This window comes from Scyliorhinus torazame, chromosome 3 (genome assembly GCF_047496885.1).
Source record: "Scyliorhinus torazame isolate Kashiwa2021f chromosome 3, sScyTor2.1, whole genome shotgun sequence".
In the NCBI taxonomy this organism is placed as follows: Eukaryota; Metazoa; Chordata; class Chondrichthyes; order Carcharhiniformes; family Scyliorhinidae; genus Scyliorhinus; species Scyliorhinus torazame.
Genome location: NC_092709.1, coordinates 65,074,169 through 65,088,399, shown reverse-complemented (window position 1 = coordinate 65,088,399; position 14,231 = coordinate 65,074,169).

The window sequence follows — 14,231 nt, the reverse complement described above, 5'->3', positions numbered from 1 at the left end:
GTCTTTGCTTCGGGGACAGCCTGTTTTTTGTTACGACACCGACTCGAAAAGGTGCCTTCGGGTCCTCGGTGTCACTGCTGTGTGGGAGGTCCGCATCTGACTCGGTGACCGTGGGTTGAAATGCCCGAACATTCCTGCGAGGTTGGCTGAAGCGATGGGAGTTGGCAGGCTGAGCTGCTCGTCAGAAGGCAGCATAGTGGCCAAGTCTTCCACATCAGAGACATTGTCGAGATTTTGCGGGGCATTGCCGCTTTAAATGGGCGGAGCCACAGCTGCCGCACGTCGTGACGTCAGCACGTTCGCTCCGCCACCGCGCATGCGCGGTGCGGTCATGCGTGGTGCGCGCCTGCGCAATACGTTCCTCAATGTCGCCATCCCCTCGTTTGGTGTGTACAAGCGTGGGAGTCCGCGAAAAGCACGCGAAATGGCCGCCCTCATCCAGGCTGAGGCCCTGGAGGTGCTCAATCACTTGGACCCGTTCTGCCTCGTGGGGACCTTGCCGCGCCGTTTCAGCCGCTTATATATGGGAATACCGACTCGTGGCGTTTTCATGTAAGACACGGGTCTCAATGGCGGTCGCTAGGGTGAGTTGCTTTACTTTGAGGAGCTGCTGACGTAGGGGGTCTGACTGAACACCGAAAACGATCTGGTCGTGTATCATGGAGTCGGAGGTGGGCCAGTAGCTGCAAGATTGCTCAAGGGTGCGGAGGTGCGTGAGAAAGGTTTGGAAAGGTTCATCCTTACCCTGCAAACGCTGCTGGAACACGTAGCGTTCAAAACTTTCATTCACCTCTACGCTGCAGTGAGTGTCAAACTTGAGGAGGACCGTCTTGAACTTCGTCTTGTCTTCATCATCTGCGAAGGTGAGTGAGTTGAAAATGTGGATGGCATGGTCCGCGGCCGTGGAGAAGAGAAGAGCAATCTTTCTGCTGCCCGAGGCGCCCTCCCTGTCCGTGGCTTCGAGGAAGAGCTGGAAGCACTGTTTGAAAATCTTCCAGTTGGCCCCAAGGTTGCCGGCGATGAGAGCGGCGGCGGCGGGCGTATGTTGTCCATGTTGCAGGATGACGGAATGCTGGCGGAAGGCAGATCACTGGCAGGTAGGTCTGAGAAGTGCTAGTATCCCACCACTCCTGGTATCATGATGTGTTGGGTGTTCTGGATCACATACAGGTCACCGACACTTGAAATCGTGCAACACTACTTTATTGAATCATTAACTGTTTAAACATACTTAGACTGTGGGTTAATACGATACTAGCTTTAACTAAAGACCTCTGCCTTGTCCTAACCAGTCGATGCACTCAGCACATGGTGAATGCCTGTGTTGCAGGCTGTTAGCTCTGACCTCCTAGCCAGCTGCAACTCGAATGAGCGGGAACTCTGATGCTCCCTGTCTTTATAGTGCGTGTGCTCTCACTGGTGATTGGCTGCGGTGTTGTGTATGTTGATTGGTCTCACTGTGTGTCCATCAGTGTGTGTCTGCACCATGATATACTGGTGTATATTATGACAGACAGAACATCCTTTACCTGTGGCGCACCATGAAGACTCTCCTGTTCCAGCAGCTCTTTTCTTCTCGTCCCACTCCTCGTGGTGGATCCATCCACCAGCCACACCAGAGAAGTTACACTTTCACTTGATACTCCTACACCTCTTTCTATTCAAAACATGGCCCTTCAGACAGGGAAAGGACCGAAAAATACCACCTTGAGCGGGAACCACGAAATGCGTGACCACTCACTCCATGGCTGCCACTGGACATCCTGCTGGATGTGTTTATAATGATTCCGTTTCCGGGGGGGGGGGGGGGGGGGGGGGGTGTTGGCAGCCACGCTGGCGCAGGCGTCAAATTCTTTGATCCTAAAGAAGCACAAAGATCCCATGGAATGTGGGTTGCATTGGCCTATTTCTCTGCCAAATGCTGATGCAAAGTCATTGGCTACGGTGTTGGCAATATGTGTGGAGACCTGCCTAGCAGTTGTAATTTTGGAGGAGCAGACCTAATCTGCACATCTTTGGACTGTGGGAGGAAACCGGAGCACCCGGAGGAAATCTATGCAGACACGGGGAGAACGTGCAGACTCCGAAAAGAAAGTGACCCAAGCCGGGAATCAATCATGGGACCCATGAGATGTAGGAGCTGTGGTGCAACTGTGCTAACCACTGTGCTACTATGCCACTAATAGTGACCATGAAACCATTGTCAATTATCATAAAAACCCACTTGGTTCACTAATGTCCTTTCGGGAAGTAAATCTGCCATCCTTACCTGCTCTGGTCTACATGTGACTCCAGACCCACCAGCAATGTGGTTGACTCTTAAATGCCCTCCGGGATGAGCAATAAATGCTGGCCCAGCCAGCCTCGGCCACAGCCCATGAACGAATAAATTTAAAAGAACTGGGAGGGTCAGCTGGGTTTGGCCTTTGAGGGGGGAGTGCGGAGTGAGGCTCTTTACAGGGTCAACTTGACATCCTCATGTGCAAGGTTTTTTTAAAATTCATTAATGGTACGTGGGCATCACAGCCTGTGCCAGCATCTATTGCCCATCCCTAATTGCCCTTGAGGTAGCAGTTAAGAGTCAACCACATTGCTGTGAGGATGATTTTTACGACAATGGTGTCATGGTCATCATTAGACTTTCAATTGCAGATTTTTAATGAATCAAATTTCACCATTTGCAGTGATGGGATTTGAACATGTGTTCCCAGAGCATGACTGTGGGTCTCTGGTTTAATAATCCAGTATGTGGAGATGCCGGCGTTGGACTGGGGTGAGCACAGTACGAAGTCTTACAACACCAGGTTAAAGTCCAACAGGTTTGTTTCGATGTCACTAGCTTTCGGAGCGCTGCTCCTTCCTCAGGTGAATGAAGAGGTCTGTTCCAGAAACACATATATAGACAAATTCAAAGATGCCAAACAATGCTAGGAATGCGAGCATTAGCAGGTGATTAGATCTTTACAGATCCAGAGATGGGGTAACCCCAGGTTAAAGAGGTGTGAATTGTCTCAAGCCAGGACAGTTGGTAGGATTTCGCAGGCCAGATGGTGGGGGATGAATGTATTGTGACATGAATCCCAGGTCCCGGTTGAGGCCGCACTCGTGTGCGGAACTTGGCTATAAGTTTCTGCTCGGCGATTCTGCGTTGTCGCGGGTCCTGAAGGCCGCCTTGGAGAACGCTTACCCGGAGATCAGAGGCTGAATACCCTTGACTGCTGAAGTGTTCCCCGACTGGAAGGGAACATTCCTGCCTGGTGATTGTTGCGCGATGTCCGTTCATTCGTTGTCGCAGCGTCTGCATGGTCTCGCCAATGTACCACGCTTCGGGACATCCTTTCCTGCAGCGTATGAGGTAGACAACGTTGGCCGAGTCGCACGAGAATGTACCGCGTACCTGGTGGGTGGTGTTCTCACGTGTAATCGTGATATCCATGTCGATGATCTGGCACGTCTTGCAGAGATTGCCATGACAGGGTTGTGTGGTGTCGTGGTCACTGTTCTGAAGACTGGGTAGTTTGCTGCACACAATGGTTCGTTTGAGGTTGCGCAGTTGTTTGAAGGCAAGTAGTGGGGGTGTGGGGATGACCTTGGCAAGATGTTCATCGTCATCAATGACGTGTTGAAGGCTGTGAAGAAGATGACGTAGTTTCTCCGCTCCGGGGAAGTACTGGACGACGAAGGGTATTCTGTCGGTTGTGTCCCATGTTTGTCTTCTGAGGTCGGTCCGGTTTTTCGCTGTGGCGCGTTGGAACTGTCGATCGATGAGTCGAGTGCCATATCCCGTTCGTACGAGGGCATCTTTCAACGTCTGTAGATGTCTGTTACGCTCCTCCTCGTCTGAGCAGATCCTGTGTATACGGAGCGCTTGTCCATAGGGGATGGCTTCTTTAATGTGTTTAGGGTGGAAGCTGGAGAAGTGGAGCATCATGAGGTTATCCGTGGGTTTGCGGTAAAGCGAAGTGCTGAGGTGACCGTCCTTGATGGAGACGAGTGTGTCCAAGAATGCAACTGATTTTGGAGAGTAGTCCATTGTGAGTCTGATGGTTGGATGGAACTTATTAATGTCATCGTGTAGTCGTTTCAGTGATTCTTCGCCGTGGGTCAAAAGGAAAAAAAATGTCATCGATGTATCTGGTGTATAACATCGGTTGAAGGTCCTGTGCGGTGAGTAGGTCCTGTTCAAACTTGTGCATGAAGATGTTGGCGTATTGGGGTGCGAATTTGGTCCCCATGGCTGTTCCGTGCGTCTGGATGAAGAACTTGTTGTCGAAGGTGAAGACGTTGTGATCCAGAATGAAGCGGATGAGTTGCAGAATTGTGCCTGGAGATTGGCAGTTGTCGGTGTTGAGTCCTGAGGCTGTTGCAGCAATGCCGTCATCATGGGGGATGCTGATGTAGAGTGCCGAGACGTCCATTGTGACGAGGAATGTTCCTGGTTCAACTGGTCCATGGGTGCTGAGTTTCTGTAGGAAGTCCATCGTGTCGCGACAGAAGCTGGATGTACCTTGTACGATGGGTTTCAAGACCAACCGCAACATCATCATCAAACCAGCAGACAAAGGGGGGGCCACTGTCGTACTGAACAGAACGGACTACTGCAAAGAAGTATACCGACAACTGAACAACCAAGAACACTACAGACAGTTACCCGCAGATCCGACCAAGGAACACATCCGCCAACTTAACAGACTGATCAAGACCTTGGATCCAGACCTTCAGAGCACCCTACGTGCTCTCATCCCACGTACTCCCCGCATTGGAGATCTCTACTGCCTCCCAAAAATACATAAGGCCAACACACCAGGCCGCCCTATCGTTTCAGGCAATGGGACCCTGTGTGAGAACCTCTCTGGCTACATCGAGGGCATCTTGAAACCCATCGTACAAGGTACACCCAGCTTTTGTCGCGACACGACGGACTTCCTACAGAAACTCAGCACCCATGGACCAGTTGAACCAGGAACATTCCTCGTCACAATGGACGTCTCGGCACTCTACACCAGCATCCCCCATGACTACGGCATTGCTGCAACAGCCTCAGTACTCAACACCGACAACTGCCAATCTCCAGACGCAATTCTGCAACTCATCCGCTTCATTCTGGATCACAACGTCTTCACCTTCGACAACAAGTTCTTCATCCAGACGCACGGAACAGCCACGGGGACCAAATTCGCACCCCAATACGCCAACATCTTCATGCACAAGTTTGAACAGGACCTACTCACTGCACAGGACCTTCAACCGATGTTATACACCAGATACATCGATGACATTTTTTTCCTTTGGACCCACGGCGAAGAATCACTGAAACGACTACACGATGACATTAATAAGTTCCATCCAACCATCAGACTCACCATGGACTACTCTCCAAAATCAGTTGCATTCTTGGACACACTCGTCTCCATCAAGGATGGTCACCTCAGCACTTCGCTTTACCGCAAACCCACGGATAACCTCATGATGCTCCACTTCTCCAGCTTCCACCCTAAACACATTAAAGAAGCCATCCCCTATGGACAAGCGCTCCGTATACACAGGATCTGCTCCGACGAGGAGGAGCGTAACAGACATCTACAGACGTTGAAAGATGCCCTCGTACGAACGGGATATGGCACTCGACTCATCGATCGACAGTTCCAACGCGCCACAGCGAAAAACCGGACCGACCTCCTCAGAAGACAAACATGGGACACAACCGACAGAATACCCTTCGTCGTCCAGTACTTCCCCGGAGCGGAGAAACTACGTCATCTTCATCACAGCCTTCAACACGTCATTGATGACGATGAACATCTTGCCAAGGTCATCCCCACACCCCCACTACTTGCCTTCAAACAACCGCGCAACCTCAAACGAACCATTGTGTGCAGCAAACTACCCAGTCTTCAGAACAGTGACCATGACACCACACAACCCTGTCATGGCAATCTGCAAGACGTGCCAGATCATCGACATGGATACCACTATTACACGTGAGAACACCACCCACCAGGTACGCGGTACATACTCGTGCGACTCGGCCAACGTTGTCTACCTCATACGCTGCAGGAAAGGATGTCCCGAAGCGTGGTACATTGGTGAGACCATGCAGACGCTGCGACAACGAATGAACGGACATCGCGCAACAATCACCAGGCAGGAATGTTCCCTTCCAGTCGGGGAACACTTCAGCAGTCAAGGGCATTCAGCCTCTGATCTCCGGGTAAGCGTTCTCCAAGGCAGCCTTCAGGACCCGCGACAACGCAGAATCGCCGAGCAGAAACTTATAGCCAAGTTCTGCACACATGAGTGTGGCCTCAACTGGGACCTGGGATTCATGTCACATTACATTCATCCCCCACCATCTGGCCTGCGAAATCCTACCAACTGTCCTGGCTTGAGACAATTCACACCTCTTTAACCTGGGGTTACCCCATCTCTGGATCTGTAAAGATTTAATCACCTGCTAATGCTCGCATTCCTAGCATTGTTTGGCATCTTTGAATTTGTCTATATATGTGTTTCTGGAACAGACCTCTGCATTCACCTGAGGAAGGAGCAGTGCTCCGAAAGCTAGTGACATCGAAACAAACCTGTTGGACTTTAACCTGGTGTTGTAAGACTTCGTACTGTATTAATCCAGTGGCAATGCCACCACGCCACCACCTCCCCTGATCCAGTTCAAGGTTGTGCACAAGGCACACCTGACTAGGGCATGTGGGTCCTTGGGGGTGGAGGATAGGTGTGAGCGGTGCTCTGGGGGGCCGGCAAATCACATGCACATGTTTTAGTCTTGCCCCCAAGCCTGTTAGTTTCTGGGTCTCCTTTTTTGAAATTATTTCCGGGATTTTGGGTGTTCAACCGTGCCTGTTGGTGGCCATTTTTGGAGTTTCGGACTCGCCATTGCTGCAGACGGGGACGAGGGCAGATGTCCCTTTGCCTTCGGCTCACTAATAGCCCGGAGGCGAGTTCTGCTTGGGTGGAGGTCCCCGGAGCCACCGAAGGCCTTGGCTTGTTTAGGGGGTCTGACGGAAATTTTGCACCTGGAGAAGATTATGAGGGGGTTAGTGGAAGGGTTCGTCTCAAGGTGGCAGCCCGTCACCTCCTATTTCAGGAAACTGGTTACCGTCAGCTGATGGCAGCGGGAGGGGGGATTGTCCTTTTTTAATCAAAGTAAGGTTCCGGTTTTTTTGTATGGGGGAGGGGAATTGGGGGGACTGGGTAGGTGTGCCTTGGGAATAATATGGGGTTGGGATTTGTTGTATTGTTTTGTAATAATTAAAATTTTGTTTGAATAAAAAATGTTTTTAAAGAAATAAAAGCTGGAATGCATCCAAGAGCCCACAAATTCCTCAGATTGCACTCAAAATCCTTATCTCAACAGCTGTATAAACTGAAAACGTAAAAGCAATCAAGAGTGCTTAAAAATTAAAAATTGATATTATTTTGCTAAGCTACACTTAATACTGTAAATTTTACATTACCATTTATGTCACAGATTTTTCCACATATACAACGTTGATCTTTTCCTTGACAAATTGCCAGTTGGCAAAAATTAACAGCAAGAATCTGGTTTAATGTTCACTTTTATGAGTAAAAGTCTCCCGGTTAGTAAGTTAGACTGCCGGTATTCACATTTCCCCATCCGAGCATGGAGAGGCAACTGTTGAGGTATGGTCCTGCAACTGCCCAAAAGGGGGCGCATGTGAGGAATCAGATTGCTGTTAACTGTTAACAGTTCATTGCTCTCCTTATCATGCGCAAAGCTAATAATTCCAACAGCGGTCCAATGATTTCAAGTAAAACTTTGAAAACTACATTGTTTAATGGGTGGTTAAATCTTCCATTCAAAATACTATCGTGACTCACAGTAATGGCCACAGATACAAATCGTGCTACACCCATATTTTTCTGCTGAACTGTTGGAGGAGGCAAAACCTCCAGTTAGCTGGTGTGAAACCTGACACCTGCTGAATCCCAGCCGCCTTGCTGAAAATCATCAAACTTTCCAGAGACAGGCTCTTAATGTGCTCACCGCGATTGTCCAATAGGAGCAAGACTAAAATAGAATGTAACTGCACAAATGTAACTTTTAAATGATTGATTTTTCTATCCATCTGAAATTCCCAAGATAAGTCATGGAACATAAGTGGCAATTTGTACAAATTATATAGCTTTGGTGCATTCTATTATTGTACTGTAATGCCATTTTTTTAATATTGCAATAACTTTATTTATTCAATACAATCTCATTATGGGTCAGGGTTTAGAGAATCCCAAAGTGTATCTTGGATTACACCTGACTCTCAACTTTTAATAGATTGTGGTATGGGGAGCACACGGCCCACTCTACAGGTGTGGTACAGCAGAAATGGGAAAGTTCTTTTTTTAAAGCAAAACAATGTTTATTCTATGAACTCAAGTTAACCTTTTTAAAGCAAACAGTGAATATCTTAATTAATTCAAATACACCCCCAAAGAATACAACACTAAGTAATCTGTATGCTGTCCTTTTATACCCAAAAGATTTAACAAACCTCCAAACAGAAGCACATCAGAGTTTACATTCAATACTGAAAACATTTATAATTCTGAATTCACCAAATGATCCATAGATAGTCTTTGGATGGCAGAGATTAACATTACATCTCTTTGTTTAAACTTCAGATGCAGCTCACTGAAAAACACACCCACCCAACCTTTTTCTCAAACTGAAACTAAAAAGCAGAAGTAGATCTCAGCTCCACCCACACTCTGACATCACTCCACTAACATGAGCAGTTAACCGTTGAAATGTGGCTGGGGTGTTTTTCATGCCAAATGGCATAACTTTGAATTGGTATATACCATCTGGAGTCACAAAAGCTGAAATCTCCTTCGCCCTTTTAAAGGTACCTGCCAGTAACCTTTAAGTAAATCAAATTTGTAAATAAAAGCTGATTGTCCCACTTTCTCAATGTAATCCTCCAAACGTGTGATAGGATAAGAGTCCGTTCTTGTAACTGCATTAACCTTTCTATAGTCCACACACAACCGTTAGGTACCGTCTGGTTTTGGTACCATCACTATGGGTGAGCTCCATTGGCTGCAACCCACTTCAATTATGCCATCTTTCAGCATACTCTCTCTTTGTTAACCTGTGCCAATTTTAAAGGGTTAAGTCTGAATGGATGTTGTTTGATTGGAACAGCATTTCCCACATCTACATCATGTATAGCCATTTTAGTACTTCCCAATTTATCTCCACAAACCTGCCCACGTGATATCAATAACTCTTTCAGGTCAGTCCGTTTTTCCTCTGGAAGGTAACTCAACAATTTATCCCAATTTTTATGAACATCCTCATTTTCCAATTTAATTTGAGGTATGTCAAATTCACAGTCATCGGGATTTGGTTCATCACTTTGCGCTAGAATCATTAAAACCTCCTCCTTTTTCTCTCCTTCCCTTTCAAAGTACCTTTCAAGCATATTCACATGACACACTCGGTGATTCTTCCTTCTATCTGGTGTTTTTACCACATAATTCACCTCACTTAATTTCCTTTCAATTTGATAAGTTCCTTGCTTTTAAACACTCACCTACCACTGGTAACAACAGTAAAACTTTATCTCCACTGACAAAACTACGAACTTTGGACTTCTTGGCCGCCACCCGTTTCATCACATTTTGTGCAACTTCCAAATGTTGTCTGGCCAATTCACCTGCTCTATTTAATCGTTCCCTAAAATTTGACACGTAATCCAATAATGTAATTTCCGATTTCTCACCCACCAATTTTTCCTTAATCAATTTAAGTGGTCCTCTTACCTCATGACCAAAAATTAGTTCAAAAGGACTAAATTTGGTTGACTCATTAGATGCATCCCTAATTGCAAACAGTACAAATGGAATTCCTTTATCCCAATCCTCTGGATAATCTTGACAATAAGCCCTCAACATTGTCTTTAATAACTGATACCACCTTTCTAACGCTCTCTGCGATTCTGGATGGTACGCAGTTGATTTAAAATGTCTTATTCCTAAGCTATCCATAACTTCTTTGAATAACATTGAGGTAAAATTTGATCCTTGATCCGATTGTATTTCTGTGGGTAGTCCATATCTAGTACAGAATTGAAGTAACTCCTCCATAATCTTTTTAGCTGTAATATTATGTACTGGAATGGCCTCTGGAAACCCATTTGACACATCCATTATCGTCAAAAGATATTGATTCCCACTTTTTGTTTTCGGAAACGGTCCTACGCAATCAATTAGGACCCTTGTAAAAGGTTCCTCAAATGCTGGAATGGGTATTAAGGGCGCTGGTTTTATCACTGCTTGAGGTTTCCCCATCACTTGATATGTGTGACATGATTGACAAAATTTAACTACATCTTTATGTAGTCCAGGCCAATAAAAATGTTTCTGGATTTTAGCTTGAGTTTTTCTTATTCCCAAATGACCTCCCACTGGTACCTCATGTGCAACTCGCAACACCTCCTTTCTATACCCTACCGGCAATACTACTTGACGAACTTCTGCCTACTTTTCATCCGCCTGCATATGTAAAGGTCTCCATTTTCTCATCAAGACATTACTTTTACGGTAATAATACTCTGGTATACACTCAGATTCCCCTTCCGTGTATGCTTTCTGATACATCCGTTTTATTTCTATATCTTTTCGTTGTAAATACACCAATTTTCCTGAACTAAAAATATCGGCCTCATCCTCCACCTGTCCTATTTCTTTTTCAACCATCTGATCAAAAATCGTTTCTGATAATTGCACTTCAACTTCATCTTCACTCTTCGATTTCTCCTCTTGTCTTAACCTGTGACTTTGTGACCTTGTTGCTACACAATCCGGAAAAATCCCAGGATATTTGTCCTTCAACACTTCAGTTGTCTGATTTTCCACTGGCTTATCAACCACAGTAGGCATCACTCCCACCTGCGATTACCCAAGATAAACTGTATTCCTGGACAAGATAGTTTCTCTATTACTCCTACTACCACTTCACCACACTTCACTGGACTTTCCAACCTTACCTTATATAATGGAACGTGACTCCTCTCACCCTGAATTCCACATATTACCACTTTTTCTGGCAACATTCTTCCCAAACTACATAACTCCTCATCTCTTACCATTAAAGATTGACTAGCTCCCGTATCTCTTAAAATTGTGACTTCTTTACCTGCTCCTCCGGATACACATGAGTAAACTTTACCCACACAAGTAAATTCTTTGAAGAGACCTGGCACCTTCTTATCAATCACCTCTTGATCAGGCTGTAAAATCTTTTGCACCTCCTTCGCTTCCCTTGGGCTTTCCTTTACTACTCTAACAAACCCCACTGTCTTATCCTGTGTTACCACATCAGCCTTCCCAGTGCTTTTCTTCAACCACCAACACTGTGACTTTACATGGCCTAGTTTATTACAGTGAAAACATTTGAAACTTTTCATTTCTTTTCCACCCTCCTGGATTTTTGTTTTCGTCTGAGGTACACTCTCCTTATTATCTCCCATCAGATCACCTTTACCTCTACTACTTGAGTATTTCTCATGTCCCCAGTTTCTATCCCTCACAGGCTGAAACTGATGTCGGATACCAAACTTTGATTTATGAACTAATTCAAAATCATCTTCCATTTCTGCTGCTAATCTCGCAGTTTTAACCCTCTGCTCTTCCACATGAGTTCTCACTTCATCAGGAATTGAATTTTTAAACTCCTCCAAAAGTATAATTTCTCTGAGAGCTTCATACATTTGGTCTATTTTCAAAGCCCTTATCCACCTATCAAAATTACTCTGTTTGATCCTTTCAAACTCCATGTATGTTTGACCAGGTTCTTTCCTTAAATTTCTAAACCTTTGTCTGTAGGCTTCAGGCACTAGTTCATATGCACTTAAGATGGATTTTTTCACCTCCCCATACGTCCCAGAAACCTCCTCCGGTAGTGATGCAAACACTTCAGTAGCCCTACCTATCAGCTTTGTTTGAATCAGTAATACCCACATGTCCTGTGGCCATTTCATTTGTTTAGTTACCTTCTCAAATGAAATGAAAAAGGCTTCCACCTCCTTCTCGTCAAACCTTGGCAATGCTTGGACATATTTAAATAGATTCCCACCACGCTTTCTACTTAGACGCTCCTTCTCACTATCCTCATCACTATCATCCAACTCTACGTTTCCCTTTATGCCTGCCAATTTTAACTGACTGTCATGTTTCATGGCCATTTTCTGAAGTTCAAACTCTCTCATTTTATCTTTTTCCCTGATCTGCATCTCCCTTTCTCTTTCTTTTTCCTCTCTATCTCTTTCATATTCAAGCTGCTTTAATTCTTTCTCGTTCCATTTGTTTAAGTTGTAACTGAATTTTTTGCCATTTCCAATGAGTCAAACTGTATCTCAGGCAACTTTAAATGCTTAGCCACCGCCATAATTACCTCACCTTTTCGCATTTTGTCAGGTAATGTTAATTGCAATGTTTTTGCCAAATTAAACAGTCTGCTTTTAGTCTCTGTCTGTAAGGTATTGCATGTGACCTTCTCCACCCCCAAAAACTTCTGAGCCTCTGAAAGAGCCATTGTCCAGAACACACTCCCCACTTTAACTAAACTACCACACCTGAAAAGCAACCACAATATGCTCACCCCTCACTGTCTTTAAGTTCACTACGCCAATCCAATAGATAGACTTTTATCCCCCTCGAGGCCCCAATTGTTATGGGCCAGAGTTTAGAGAACCCCAAAGTGTATCATGGAGTTCACCTGACCCACAACTTTTAATAGCTTGTAGTATGGGGAGCACATGGCCCATTCTACAGGTGTGGTACAGCAGAAAATGGACAAGTATTTTTTAAAGCAAAACTCAAGTTAACCTTTTTAAAACAAACAGTGAGTATCTTAGCAACCATTAATTCAAATATACCCCCCAAAGAATACAACACTAAGTAATTTGTATGCTGTCCTTTTATACCCAAAAGACTTAACAAACCTCCAAACAGAAACACATCAGAGTTTATATTCAATACTGAAAACATTTATAATTCTGAATTCACCAAATGATCCGTAGATAGTCTTTGGATGGCAGAGATCAACATTACATCTCTTTGTTTAAACTCCAGATGCAGCTCACTGAAAAACACAGACACACCCAAGCTTTTTCTCAAACTGAAACTAAAATGCACCCACACTCTGACATCACTCCAGTAACATGAACAGCTCCATTTCTTAAAGGTACATTTCTTAAACACCCATTTCGTAAAGGTACTCTCACCTGACAATCTTAACCTATTTAAATAAAAAGATAACAGTTTGTTGAGTTTTCTGTAATTACAACCTATTTTTGAAAAGTGTTAAAATTAGTTTAAAAACAACTCTTGTTGAACAGGCCTCTGTCCAACCGAAGGATAATCACAATATGCATGTACAGTCCAGATGCTCTTAACTTCTTCCTAGTCCATTACCCAAGAAACCTGCCTGAAATTCAATAAAACATAGGGTGGGATTTTGCACCTGCATTCACCTCGGGCGCAAAATATCATGAGATTCAAAAAACAAGATTGACGTCAGCGAGATTGCCATTTCATATTATCCCCATCCCTCGCCAGTGAGGTAACAAGATTCCCGTCCAGGAAGGTCAGGAACATCATTTCAATGCATTAACATCTCATTACAGCAGTCCCAGTGTAACTTCCCCCACAATTACAATTTCAAGTGGCACAGGGGAGGGGATGTTGAGTGTGGGTCTGGGGGTTTTGCTTGCGGGTTGGGGGGCGCAGTGGTGGGTGGCTCTTTTGGAGGGGGGGGGTCAGGAACCTTGCAATCACAGGAATCTTGGGGAGCTGCGCTGGGTGAGCAGGTGGGTGTCAACGATAGAAGGCTTGTTTGTAGTAGCCACAACATTGAAGGGTGGGGTCTGCCGGTGATGTTATCTGATCCTGTTAAGTTTAATATGGAGGCATGACTGCAATGAGCTGACCCCTGCCTGTCACAGGAGATTTATTTTGTGGCAAATCAAATAACGAGTTGAAATAAATCAAATAAACTGAGGGACAAATTAAAGGAACGAACTTGCCTATTAACATTCCTTAGCCTGGATGCACGGTTATGCCCAGTTACTTAGATGTGATATATGCTGGTGCCACTGATTGCCACTCACACATTAACCGTTTCACTGATACGCTGTCCATTCCATGATTTCCAAAGCTTGCCCTCAGCATATGCTGAGACGGTTTGCAGATTT